Below are 13,224 nucleotides of genomic sequence, written 5' to 3' on the forward strand. Positions count from 1 at the left end.
GGCGGGGGCTGCCCTGTGCCCGCTGGGGTCTCCCGGGCTCTGCACCCACTCAGCGTGGGCCACTTTCCCAACATGACGACCTTTGGTTCCCACTTCAGCACTGATTCCCTCCCTCTGGCTTGTTCCTGATGTAAATCTTCCCTCCCCTCTTCTTCGCTGGTGGGGCAGGTGTCCTGTTGTGGTTCTCCAAATGTCTTGGGCTGGCCCTGGAGAAAGGTCTCAGCATGCTCAAGGGAACCCCAAAGTTTTCGGGGGGGGTGTGCATCACAGGACTTGTTACTGCCTCACTGCCTACCATCTTAGGAGGCATGGCACAAAAAGTTTTATTTAGTAGTTCCCTCTCCCCACTTTCCTTCTTCCTTCCCCACAGGGCGGATAAAAAAAAGCATTACTGTTCTTCATTTAAAAAGAGATGAAACCAGAGCTGAATTCCCTGACAGGAAACAGATGACCTTTTGTTCTGGGAATATGCAGCGCTCTCCCTTTCTTTGACTTTATCACCGAATGAACCCAGCATGCATGAAAAGCAATAAGGCATGAGGCAGTCATCTCTATTTGGCTTAGTCACCGGCAATAACATGAAGTGGAGAGGCAAAGCAGGCGGGTGGGGGAGGCATTGGCCTGAAAGACGAGGGATGTGGTTCAAGCTGTCCAGGCCACAGTAGCAGAAATGTGGATTGATAAAGCCACAGGTCTGGAAAAAACACCAGTTGTACTCGGGCAGTGTGTGGCAATTAGTATTTGTATACTTTGTGGGGTGAGTGGCAGCTGGCATCTCCTGACAGGAATCTGCCCTTATGGTTGATTGCCAGGTGGCACACATGGCTAATTTGTTGCTCTGTGAGCGGCTGTAGCTCAACAGTTAGGGGGCTGTGCAAATCTGTCCCTTTCAATTTCTCATTTTTCCCAAAATGAGTTTGGTTCTTCACATTTCCACATCACTTTGCAAACTTTTTCTTTAAAGAGTCCTCACAAAAATTCAACGGCATTTTAGTGAGAATTTCTCCTAATATACACACTTGTACAATATTTTGCCTACTATGCATATTTTAGCACAGCAATTTCCCCTAATACAATGAATTTTTGTATTGTATATTTGCATATATATTTTCACACAAACCTAGACAGCATCTTAAAAAGCAGAGACATCACCTTGCTGACAAAGGCCCGTATAAGTTCAATCTATGGTTTTCCCAGAAGTGGAAGTGAGAGCTGGACCATAAAGAAGGCTGATCGCCGAAGAATTGATGCTTTTGAATTATGGTGCTGGAGGAGAGTCTTGAGAGTCCCATGGACTGCAAGAAGATCAAACCTCTCCATTCTGAAGGAAATGAGCCCTGAGTGCTCACTGGAAGGACAGATCCTGAAGCTGAGGCTCCAAGAGAAGACTCCCTGGAAAAGACCCTGATGTTGGGAAAGATGGAGGGCACAAGGAGAAGGGGACGACAGAGGACGAGATGGTTGGACAGTGTTCTCGAAGCTACCAGCATGAGTTTGACCAAACTGTGGGAGGCAGTGGAAGACAGGAGTGCCTGGCATGCTCTGGTCCATGGGGTCATGAAGAGTCGGACACGACTAAACGACTAAACAACAACAACAAATCATTTATTTATTTTATAGAATTTATATACTGCTTGATTGTTTAAAAAAATCCCTCAAAGTGGTTTACATAAAGAGTAAAACAATAATATTATGAGTAAAAACACTTAAAAGCAGCTGTTTAAAAAGTTCAAATAATAATTAAAATTAGCAATGAGCTCAAAACAGATTAAAACACATGTAAACATTCTATTTGTGCAGGCTTGTTGAAACAAAAATGTTTTAAGCAGGTGCCCAAAGAGTACAGTGAAGGCGCCTGTCTGATGTCAATAGGCAGGAAGTTCCAAAATGTGAGTGCTGCCATACTAAAAATTGATTTCTTAAAAATGTGGAACAAATATTATGTGGCACCTAGAGCAGTGCCAGTTTTGCAGATTGAAGCAACACACTGGGCATTTATGGGGCAAGGTGATCTAACAGGTATATGCACACTTTACACTAGTATATGCATTTTTCAGCTCATCATTTGGCTGGAGAACTGATTTCCAAAAAGCAGAGAAATTTGAATTTCTAAGGATGGCTTTGTTTCGGTCCGTGCATTGGTTTGGAAAGTGCAAATTAGGTACCATACTTTTCCGTGTATTAGATGAGGGGTTTTTTTACTCCAAAATAAAGTTTAAAATGGGGGGGTCATCTTATACATGGGTAGTGTAGAGGGGGGATGGGCGATTGGTTGCATCCGGGAGCAGGATCTAGCGATTGGGTGGGTGAATGGTGTCTGCTGCAAGGGCTGCTTTGGATTGGCTGCTGCTTTGTCAAATAGGCGGGTTATTAGTGGATGCTTCAAGCGCTACTTTGGATTGGCTGCCACTTCGGCGATTCGGCTTGTGTTGCTTGAAATTGTTAGTGTTTGCCAGTTGGGTGAGTGATATTTGGTTTGGCATTCCCACCCGCCCCAAAATCTTCTCATTTTCTTAAATTTGAGGGCCCCCCCAAATAGGAGGCATCTTATGCATGGGGGTCTCTTATAGACGGAAAAGTACGATAAGTTGTTTTTAAATACAAATGAATCCAATTTATTCTCCTGTCCCTAGAGGTAGGGCGCATACTTTGCAGGCTCAATCCCTGGCATCTCAGTTAAAGAAGGATTTGGCAGTAAGTGATAGAAAAGCCCCACCTTTGCCTGAGATGCTCCGCTTTGTACAGTGGTACCTCTGGTTACAGACGCTTCAGGTTACAGAACCCAGAAATAGTACCTCGGGTGAGAGCTTTGCTTCAGGATGAGAACAGAAATCGCGCAGCAGCAGCGGGAGGCCCCATTAGCTAAAGTGGTGCTTCAGGTTAAGAACAGTTTCAGGTTAAGAACAGCCCTCCAGAACAAATAAAATTCTTAACCCGAGGTACGACTGTAGTGGGAAACCAAGGCAGGGCAGGGCTATGGGGCAGAAATCCAGAGCCCCACTCAGCAGAAGCAGCACAACTGGGTTGGCTTGCCACATTTTGAAAAACGTAAAGCAATACATATATCTCTCTAAAAAGCGTCACCCCACAATGAGATCAATAACTCCAGTGTCTTAAACTGGTAAGAGAGCTACAATGGTTCTTGGATTGAGATAGCTTTACCACAGTTGTCCATGCATGTAACCTCACAATTGGATTACTGCAATGCATTCTATGTGGGATTGCCTTTGGGGCTTTTCCGTCAGGTGATTTTGGTGCAGGTTGTGGTAGCTTGGCTGCTGGTGGGGGCAAGCTAGCGCCAGCATATAGCCAGTGGCGGAGCTTCATGCTCCGGGGGGTGGAGAGCAGGCAGGGTGGGGCTGGCGCATATCCCAGGGGCGTGGTGCTGGCACCCCACCGGGATCACACTGCCAGAGGTGGTGCGCTCCCCCCCACTCCTCTTCCTCCACCAGTGCATATAGCACCTTGCTTGTGGGATTTGCACTGGCTGCCAATTTGCTACCAGGCTAAATTCAAGCTGCTGGTATTGCTACAGGCTGCCCCAATCCCTGCCAAGCCATGGGCAGGATTCCAGGGGTCTTGGCCCTCAATCAGGGTCTGTGCTCATTTGCAGAACTGAAGATGCAGCTTTTTTTTTTTTTTTTGAGGGGGGAGGACACCCACTTGCCATCATCCTCTGTCTGGCTCTGTCCAGCAGATTTGGAATAAATGTCCCAACAACAGTTGTTTTAAATTACTTTCTTTTGACCCCCAGGGCTCAGAAAAATCTGTCAAAATGTTCAGTCATTTGAAAACTAGGAAGTTACAGTAAATAAAAAGTTAACATCAGGGAGTACCTTTAATGCGGTTAATGAGTATATTTAGCAAAATTACAAAGAACACACCTTTTTAATCTAATTTTTAAAAATGTAAACTAAAACAAGTTTTATTGGATTTTCTGAAAACCTTTTCAGCACTTCCTTCCTAAATTCCTGCTTTTCTTCCAATGCAGTTTTTCTGTGCACACTCAGTAACATGGTCCGTTGAGATGCTCGCCTGCCATCGTTGACCTTAGCTAGGTCTTTACTTCTCACAAATGACTGCTCTGTGGCACAAGTGCTGCATGGCTGAGCAAAAGAGATGAGCAGAGCCTTTTCGTAGGGTAAAATATTTCTGCCTCTTTTACTAGGTCTGCTATGTTCAGCTCTTTTAACTGCTCTTCACTGATTTTCTTCTTCCACATGGTGTACCATAGTATAGCTTTGGAGTCTATCATTCAATTGGGTTGCCAGTTGGATTGCTAGATTGCGCCACAATATCATCCAAGTGAGCTCAGCGAGCATTTCAATTTCAAATATTATTATTATTATTACTTTTAGTTAAGTATGTTTATTTACTTGATTTAGGGGGGCACCTGCCCTTGATCCCTGCCAACATAAATGGGCATGGTGAAACATGTGGATTTAAGTGGTCTCAGGCATGCTGGGCCTGAGAGCCTTAAAAGCATTCTCCAGCACCTTTAAATGAACTGGGAAGAAGATAATAGGGAATGAGTGCAAGCATTGGAATGTTTGCTTAATGGCTCCCGATGACCCAACCTCATCAGAATGCTATAATACTAGCAGCACCCTTTCCAGTTAATTACATTATGTGGCAAAGGAAAATTATTGGTAACTTCTGGAGGGAAAGAAAAGAAAACCAACCAAAACCATCTATTATATTTAAAGGTTATATTCTCTTTCATCTGAAATTCATTATGGTCTCATAATTACGTTAACAGCTTTTTAAACCCTTGACTCTAGCAGCCCAATTAAGGCATTCTCTGAAAAGTGTTGGTTTGAACTTGGTAGGTGGGAGTGATGGAGGGTACCCAAGCTGGTACCCTCCAGATATTTTGGACTACAGCACTCATGAGTCCCAGTCAGCATGGAACTTCAAGTTCATTCTCTTACGTATGCTTTATACTCTTTGGGCATTTACACTTAAAGATAATAATTGTTGGGGACAATAAACTATTCCCATGCCAGTGTGTGTTTTTCTTGATCTGTAGTCCAAAACATCTGGAGGGCACCAGGTTGTGGAAGACTGGGGTAGCTATTTGAAGGGGTAGTGATGGTTAAAGTGTGCTGGTGAGAAAGCAGGTTTTTTCCATGGAAAAAATGTTCCTGGAGATGTCAGGGAAAGCAAACATTAATATATGTTATCATAACCCACACTGCAGCTACAAATCAGATAAAGCGAGGGGAAAGTAGCATCCTTGGCTGACAGTGTTGTTTTTTTAGATGGAGCCAGAGACAGCGGTTATAATGCGAACAAGGACATTTTAAAGATACTGTATGTTCAGACCATGAAGATGCAAACATATATGAGATACAACAATGCCCACACCCTCCTCTTGCTCATGACTTGTCTGGAGGAACAGCAGCCAACTCCTAGGGTGTGTGTGGAAAGAAAGACAAAGCAGATGGAGTGTCCTGGAAAGGGGCATGGCTGACTAGCTGGACAAGAGTGCTCCATATCCACACTTCAACAATGCAAGTCCCACAGGTGAATCAAGAAATTTTAAAGGATCTCATATCTCATCACCTCTTCACCCCAAAATACCATTTGGATCACTCCAAATTACAAATCCCTGTCAATGGGGATGGCCTTAAAAAGTTTGCAGCCTCTCATTTCTGAAGCAACCCCACTGTGCAGTGACACACTACTGCTGTCCTTGCACTATTTTAAGCTTTTGGCCTCACTTTGTGGAAAGAAGTCTCTGGCCCATGGAAGCTTACGTTGTGTTTACTTATTATTAAATTTTTATCCTGCAGTTCCTCCCGAAGGAGCCCAGAGTGGGAAACAAGTGCTAAGACAAGAAAAATATATTAGAAATGTTCTAATACATTAGAAAGGTCTTACCTTAAAAGGCTTGGTGGAAGAAGACGGTATTCAGTCACCCAGTGAGCTTCATAGCTGAGTGGGGATTTGAACACTAGTTCTCATGAGTCTGACACAAATTTATTATTTATACCCCACCCATCTGGCTGGGTTTCCCCAGTCACTCTGGGCTTCTCCCAACAGAATATTAAAAACACAATAAAACATCAAACATTAAAAACTTCCCTAAACAGGGCTGCCTTCAGATGTCTTCTAAAAGTCAGGTAGTTTTTTATTTCCTTGACATCTGATGGGAGGGTGTTCCACAGGGGAGGCATGACTACAGAGAGTCTATGTTTAGGGCTACTCTCATTTTCCTACTCATATTGAAATACTGTCCCTCAATGAGGCCAAACTTAGATTCACAAAATGTTTAGGGGTATGCGTACTCCCAGAAAAAAAGCACTGGCAATAACCAAAATTCCATGTGAATTCTCTCTTTTTTTTGCCAGTGTTTGACAAAGGAGATGATATTGCTTCCAGATAGGCAGGTGCCCTTTCCTCAGCCCTCAATGAGTGTGGAAGTTTTGTCTACGATATTTAACCCATGAGAATGAAGGATGTGATGAGTTTTGATCCACCAAAGCTCCAGGATTCTATCCATACTGCTAGATCTACTAATTCTAGGAAATTACAAAAATAATGGCTGCTTTTCATGCATACAGGCCTACCTCTCAAAAAATAGAAGCAAACAGGGTGGGATTAGAATCGGGGTTAAGGAAGCATCTGCAGTATTGAAGATACTGCTTAAGAAATGTCAAAATACACTATTTGCATCGCCTTGTTTCAATTAACTTCAGAGCTTCTCACAGTGGGAGGCAGCTCTTGATCAAAATAACACTTCATTCCACTTGCCTTGTATTGTATTTTTTAAAATGCTTTTCACAGCTGACGTAATACAGTGCACTCTGCACCCTGACAGTTGCTATTTCTGCTGGGACCTGGGGCTGTGAGTCAGAGAGCAGGCCCAGCTGCATTGTAAGCTTAAAGAATTATGCTACCACTTTAGACAGTCATTGTTTTCCCGAAAGAACCTGGGAAGTGTAGTTTCTTGATAACTGAAAGTTGTTAGGAGCCCCTAGACCTGTCAGTAAGCTACAATTCCCATAGTTCCCTGGGAAGAGAGTTGATGGTTAAACGACTCTGGAAACTGTAGCTCTGTGAGGGGAATGGGGTCTCTTAAGAACTCTCAGTGCCCTTAACCCTTTAGAGTAGCATGGCACTGCTTTAAATGTACAGGCTTGCTGAATGGCCCAGATGTGCACCATCCCACTGTTGACCGATTCTTATCAAACAAAAAACCCTCCTCCAGTGCCAGGGCTATGTGTGTTGGCCCCAATCCCATAGAATGCAGAAAATTAGGACCAGCCCCACATCATCAGTGTCCCTGGTGAAGAGCGTCTTTGGCAGTCCCTCCAACTTCTGATTACATTTTTTTAAATTGTGACAGTATATATAGTGTATATATATAGTATATTAACAGTATATATAGCTCATTTAACAATTTTCATGCCAGATTTGCATGCATGATTTATCCCTGTCTAATAGGCCTGTATTTATTTGTGCCATATGAACTGTTTGAACTATTTGTTTCAGCTATTGATAATGGCAGGTGTCCACACACCCCAAACCTGAGATACTCAGAAGTTACCTACATCACCTGCAGAAAACCCAAAGAATGTAATCCTTGGCATAGATTCCACTTTCCTGGGAACATCATCTTTCATGTAGGAACCAATTAAAAGGTAATCTATAGTCCTGATGACAACAACAAAGATATGCTTGAGATTGAGTGTGGGTGATACCTTCTGAAACATTAGAAGGCAGAGAGACACCTTAACACAATATCCACTGGCTGGAGGCAGGGCCCTATGTTTTGCTTGCCTTTCTCTCTCTCTCTTTTTAAGGAGACTAAATTATGCTAAATAGTTTTTTAAAAGCCAGATTAGTTATACAAGACAAGGCAAAAAAATACCTCATTTGTGTTTATTAGTCGCATGCTCTAGTGGAATGGAAGCCCATCACAGGCCATGCCCCAACATTACTTTGTTCTGTATAACTTTATCCTTTAGTATTTATTTTGAATTTTGTGTGTTTAATGGATGCTCAGAGTCTTGGCAACTTGTAAGCTATGCCTCCAACTCAGCACTTTTGCATGCATTCTTCTGGAATTGTGAGACGAGCACACATACATACGGCTTGCATGTCACTTATTTAGCAACTAACTATTTTCACTGATGGTGTGTATATGGAGTTCTGCCTTTTAAACCACTGTCTCCTCATCTTCTAAGGCAGGACTCGACGTGGGTTTTCTCTTTCCTCCGTCAGGCACTGCTGAGTTGACAGATGTTACAAAACTTGGAGTCTGGCATTATTGTCATTCCACAGGCACCTTCAATCTCTCTATCAGAACCAAAGTGAGCACTGTGGCTCAGCAGTCATGGCGTCCACACAGGGCCACTTCAAGGTTTTTTAAAATGAGGCCTCATTTGCTTCGCCTGCATGTTTTTCTGAACTAAACAGCTGCTTGACTAAGGTTCCCCTCCCAGCAAGACCCCACCTTTTCTGCATTCCATCAATGAGTGGGATGACAAATCCCCCTAGAACTGCTTTCTTTCTCCCACCCCCTACTTTTTTTAAAAAAAAAATATTTTTATTAAAGATTTTAGTTTACAAAAATATGTGCATTGTTACAAGCGAATAGTAAAGAGAACCTGCACAAGTGATGCTGACACAAACCCCCCCACACACTAAGTAGAATAGAAGCATTGCCACCCGACCCCACCCACCATTACCCCCTCCACCACTTCCCCCCTTTTCTTCCTAATGTAACACTAATGTCTCAACAAATGAAACTGATCTGTAGAAAATGTAACTTGAAAAAAGAGGCAGTGCACATACTTTTGTAAACCAATAAATCTTTAATAAAAAATATGTTTAACGTGTGTGTGTGTGTGTGTGCATTGTCTCTTTTTTCAAGTTGTGTTTTCTACAGATCAGTTTCATTTGTTGTGAGACATTAGTGCTACATACTGTATTAGGTTAGGAAGAAAAGAGGGGGAGGGGGCAATGGTGAGTGGGGTGGGGTAGTTATGTCCCACCCCCTACTTGAGCACTTTCTCCGCCTGCCCTTCCAGCCTGAAAAAACAACAACACACACATCCAAGCTGGCTGCCAGCAGAGTTTTCAGCTCAAATCCTTCCTTCTGAAAACCCACCTTTCCCAAAACTTGACCTTAATCTTCATCCTCAACCAAAATAAATCCCATGGGCATTTCCAGGCATGAGGCAATTTGGTTTGTCATGCCAAAGTAAGTGGATTGTTTTGGTCACAATACTAATTTGCAGTGCTTTTTTTCTAAAAAAATGTTTAGGGGTACTCTCATTTTCCTACTCATATTGAAATACTGCCCCTCAATGAGGCCAAACTTAGATTCAGAAAATGTTTAGGGATATGCGTACCCCTGTGTCCTCCCAGAAAAAAGCACTGCTCATTTGCACGCTGAATGTCTTCTTTTCTGTCTTAGGAATGATCAAAAGTGCATAGGAAGGGGTGCATCAAAGTATATATCAGCCTCATGATAATGTTCTGTTTGTAATCCTCTGTGCTGTCACCTGGAATGAGCCTCAATAAGCAGCTGGACTCATTTCCAAATAAACATGCACAATTTTTCATATATGTGCATCCGTGGCACTCTCTTCATTCATTTGTTTGCTACCTTTGTCTGTCCCAGTCAGATCTTCGCCTTGGTGGCTCCTTGATTGTCAACATTTAGATTATAAACTCCTCAAGCGTTTACAGAATTCTGAAACTAGCTAATAGCACTGTATAAAAGAAACATAAAACAGCCAGGTCAGTATTTTCAGCCCTGCACCAGAACCCATATGCATACCCCAAGTTCCCAAGCCTTTCCATGCTACTATTCAAACACATCCCTAACATGGTTGTTCGGCCTGCCCTTGGAAAACCGACAGACATGATACAGATATCTGCATTTTTCCAGCTTTGGGAATCTAATAGAAGGTCTGGAGATGGAAGGGGGATTTAGGCCAGGAAAATGGGGCCTGGGGAAGACATATACATCCATTACCATAAGTACTATAGCTTCAATGCATTGGACAGTCAGAGGCACTGTGCTACCGAATAGCTGCTGGAAAGCACAGAAGGGGTGAGTGTTCTTGTGCTCAGGTCCTGCTTGCAGGTTTCCCACAGGCAATCTGGTTGGCCACTGTGAGAAGAAGATGGGTCATTGGGCTAAGTCAGCAGGCTATTCTCCTGTTCAATCAGAAACAGACATGCACAATCCAACAACTCTCCACATTAGGTGTTTTCAATCACTTCTGTTTTGCATCTTGCTCTGTGACTGCATGAACAACATACATTTGAAGTGTATGCCCCCCCAATAATAATCATGGGAACTGTAGTTTACTCCTTACAGAGCAACCATTTACAGCACTCTTAGCAAACTACAGTTCACAGGAGTCTTTGGTTGTGTGTGCTTTAAATGTGCTTTAGATAGATGTCAAGATGTGATTATGATGTGCAAATCTGGTACTTTAGGGAAAGAGCTGCCCACCAAGTTGAACTGATCATTATCTTTGTGAGTGGGATTGACTTAACACAGGACTCTTCTGTTCTTTGCAACACGTGGTTCCATCTTTAGACCACATGGCATAAGGTAAGAAGTCTCATGGCCATTTCCTACACAAAAACAGAACCAAACTGATGCTTGAGTGTACACTATCAGGGAGCCACAACACTGATAGTGAACATGCCTGTATGATACTCATGTTTGCAAGCAAATGTTCACATTTTCCATTTTTAGATGTGCATGGAAATGTTGGGTGCACACTAAAAATGTAATGCGTGAAGCAGGGCTCTACTCTTAACCTGTGAGCTTTGCAAGCATGATGTGGACATGTACACTCTCCATAGCAAATGCATTACTCAACATTCCACATTGGTGAGCCGAAGAGAAAAAATATTTGGGCCAGGGTGAGCGGGACAAATTAATAACTCAACACTGCCCCCGCCCTCGCTGCAGGCTAGGCTGACATCCAAACTCCCAAACTTAACAGTCATGGTTTTCCTCCCTTAACCCTGCCAATAAGCATCCAGATTCTATGCTAAATTAATTTTCCAGAAATTGGAAAGGCTTACATTGATGAATGGAATGTGGGCAGAGCAAGTGAAACTCTCTCCAGCATCCTCCTGACTTAGCCTACTTTTCTGGGCCAAATACAACAAAATGGGTGGGATGGGGAATTAGATCCCATTTCAATTAAAAAACTGTAGACTGAGCTCCAAAGATCAGCCCATTCTGTAAGCTTGCACTGTTTACAAAAACTTACCTGGACAATGTCAAGGCTACTTGCAGGTGGCTCTGTGGTTTAACCCACAGGGCTTGCTGATCATAAGGTCGGCGGTTCGAATCCCCACAACGGAGTGAGCTCCCGTTGCTCAGTCCCTGCTTCTGCCAACCTAGCAGTTCAAAAGCACATCAAAGTGCAAGTAGATAAATAGGTACCGCTCCGGTGGGAAGGTAAACGGTGTTTCCGTGCGCTGCTCTGGTTCACCAGAAGCAGCTTAGTCATGCTGGCCACATGACCTGGAAGCTGTACACCGGCTCCCTCAGCCAGTAAAGCGAGATGAGCGCCGCAACCCCAGAGTCGGCCACGATTGGACCTAACCATCAGGGGTCCCTTTACCTTTACCTTTCCAGGAGTTGCCTTATAGCAGGATTATGGGGGAAATAGCAATTATGCATGAAACACACAAACATGCTGTAACAAAGTTTGTGTTCTCAGGCTTCAATACATCATGCATGATACATATTTGCATGTATTTGCATAATTATGTGGCGGGGGGAGAAGAGCAAACTATCCAGAGCCTCACCTCTTGACCATTGGAACATCTGCACACAGCAGTGTAGCAACCCCCACTGACACCTAGGGCGGACCAAAGTTGTTGAGCCATTGGCCATGACAAATCTGAATCAAAAATAAGTACAGTGGTACCTTGGGTTAAGTACTTATGGTATGTAACCTGAAGCATATGTAACCTGAGGTACCACTGTACAAGCAAAAGGGGTATTGCACCACAAATAACAGTCTCTGTGTCTCCCTTAAAGTTCACTGCTATACAGTGGTACCTCGGGTTAAGTACTTAATTTGTCCCGGAGGTCTGTTCTTAACCTGAAATTGTTCTTAACCTGAAGCACTGCAGTAGCTAATGGGGCCTCCTGCTGCTGCCGCGCCACCGGAGCATGATTTCTGTTCTCATCCTGAAGCAAAGTTCTTAACCTGAACCACTATTTCTGGGTTAGCAGAGTGTGTAACCTGAAGCGTGTGTAACCTGAAGCGTATGTAACCCCAGGTACCACTGTATTGTCCAGTGGCTCCATCCCCCTGCAGCCAAGGAACCGCACTGCCTCCTGCAATCTCCCCCGCCACCCATAAACAAAACCCCTGGTGCACGGCAGTAAGCCTAAAACATTGCAGACCCCCTGTGCCGTAGTGGAGGTTGCTGCTCACACACTTCCGCTGCGCTTGCTGCTGGTGTGGTGGCTCCTCTATGAAACGGCTTTAAACAGCTTGTAGCAGAGTTTCTTCCTGGTGGCAGAGGACAAGAGACTTGTGCAAAATACTCAGTCAGGAGTTACTTTATTTCTTGGCTGGTTCACAAGCATTTTAGTTGTGACTATATACAAAACTATTCACATACATTTTCCCACCACAGTATAAACTCACAGTATGTGGGTACTTTTTCCTCCTTGCAGAGAAGTGCAACCTGTAACTTCCTCCTTTTTATTTTCATCCCCAGCTATAACCAATCAGCCTAGAGTGTCACTCCTAACCTTTAAAGAAAACTTCTTTAAAGCTACAAGCACCTTTTTCTGTTTCTTTGCAGAATGACTTCCTAACATGCTGCCCTATGGACCACCCCCCGCTCAGTGCAGACTGCTCCCCCCGCTCCTGGCTCCTTTCTGGAGCCTGAGGTTCCACTGAGCATTGCTCACCACTACCCATTTTTCAGGCTCACATATGCAAACACAATGGCCAGAAACACAACTTCTCACATAGTGAAGTAGCTGCTGTTCAGCTGTGTGGCTGACAAATGCACATTGGCGCAAGTCTCTCAGCTCAACCAAAAAGATATGACAGTAAAGACAGGAAAAGGAATGGGGAGGGATGAAGAAAACAAAGTCCAGGTACCCAAACTTTCCAGAGCAGATGGCGAGAACATGGAACCTCAGGTGCAGCTATCAGTCCAGCAGGGATAAGGTAATATGAGGGGCTGATGGGATCCCACATGACCCTATAA

At 43.8% G+C, this 13,224-nt stretch overlaps 1 long non-coding RNA gene across 2 annotated transcripts; it reads left to right on the plus strand.

Annotated features, from left to right (window-relative positions):
- Positions 1-2,238: 2,238 nt before the first annotated feature.
- Positions 2,239-12,889, plus strand: LOC128403994 (uncharacterized). Of its 2 annotated transcripts, none has more exons than XR_008328033.1 (4): positions 2,239-2,460; positions 7,498-7,646; positions 10,462-10,579; positions 12,811-12,889. It is a non-coding gene; the product is annotated as an uncharacterized LOC128403994 (long non-coding RNA). The 2 variants fall into 2 exon arrangements; XR_008328032.1 differs by lacking the exon at positions 2,239-2,460 and adding an exon at positions 3,954-4,141.
- Positions 12,890-13,224: the final 335 nt, after the last annotated feature.

This window comes from Podarcis raffonei, chromosome 16 (assembly GCF_027172205.1).
Source record: "Podarcis raffonei isolate rPodRaf1 chromosome 16, rPodRaf1.pri, whole genome shotgun sequence".
NCBI lineage: Eukaryota > Metazoa > Chordata > Lepidosauria > Squamata > Lacertidae > Podarcis > Podarcis raffonei.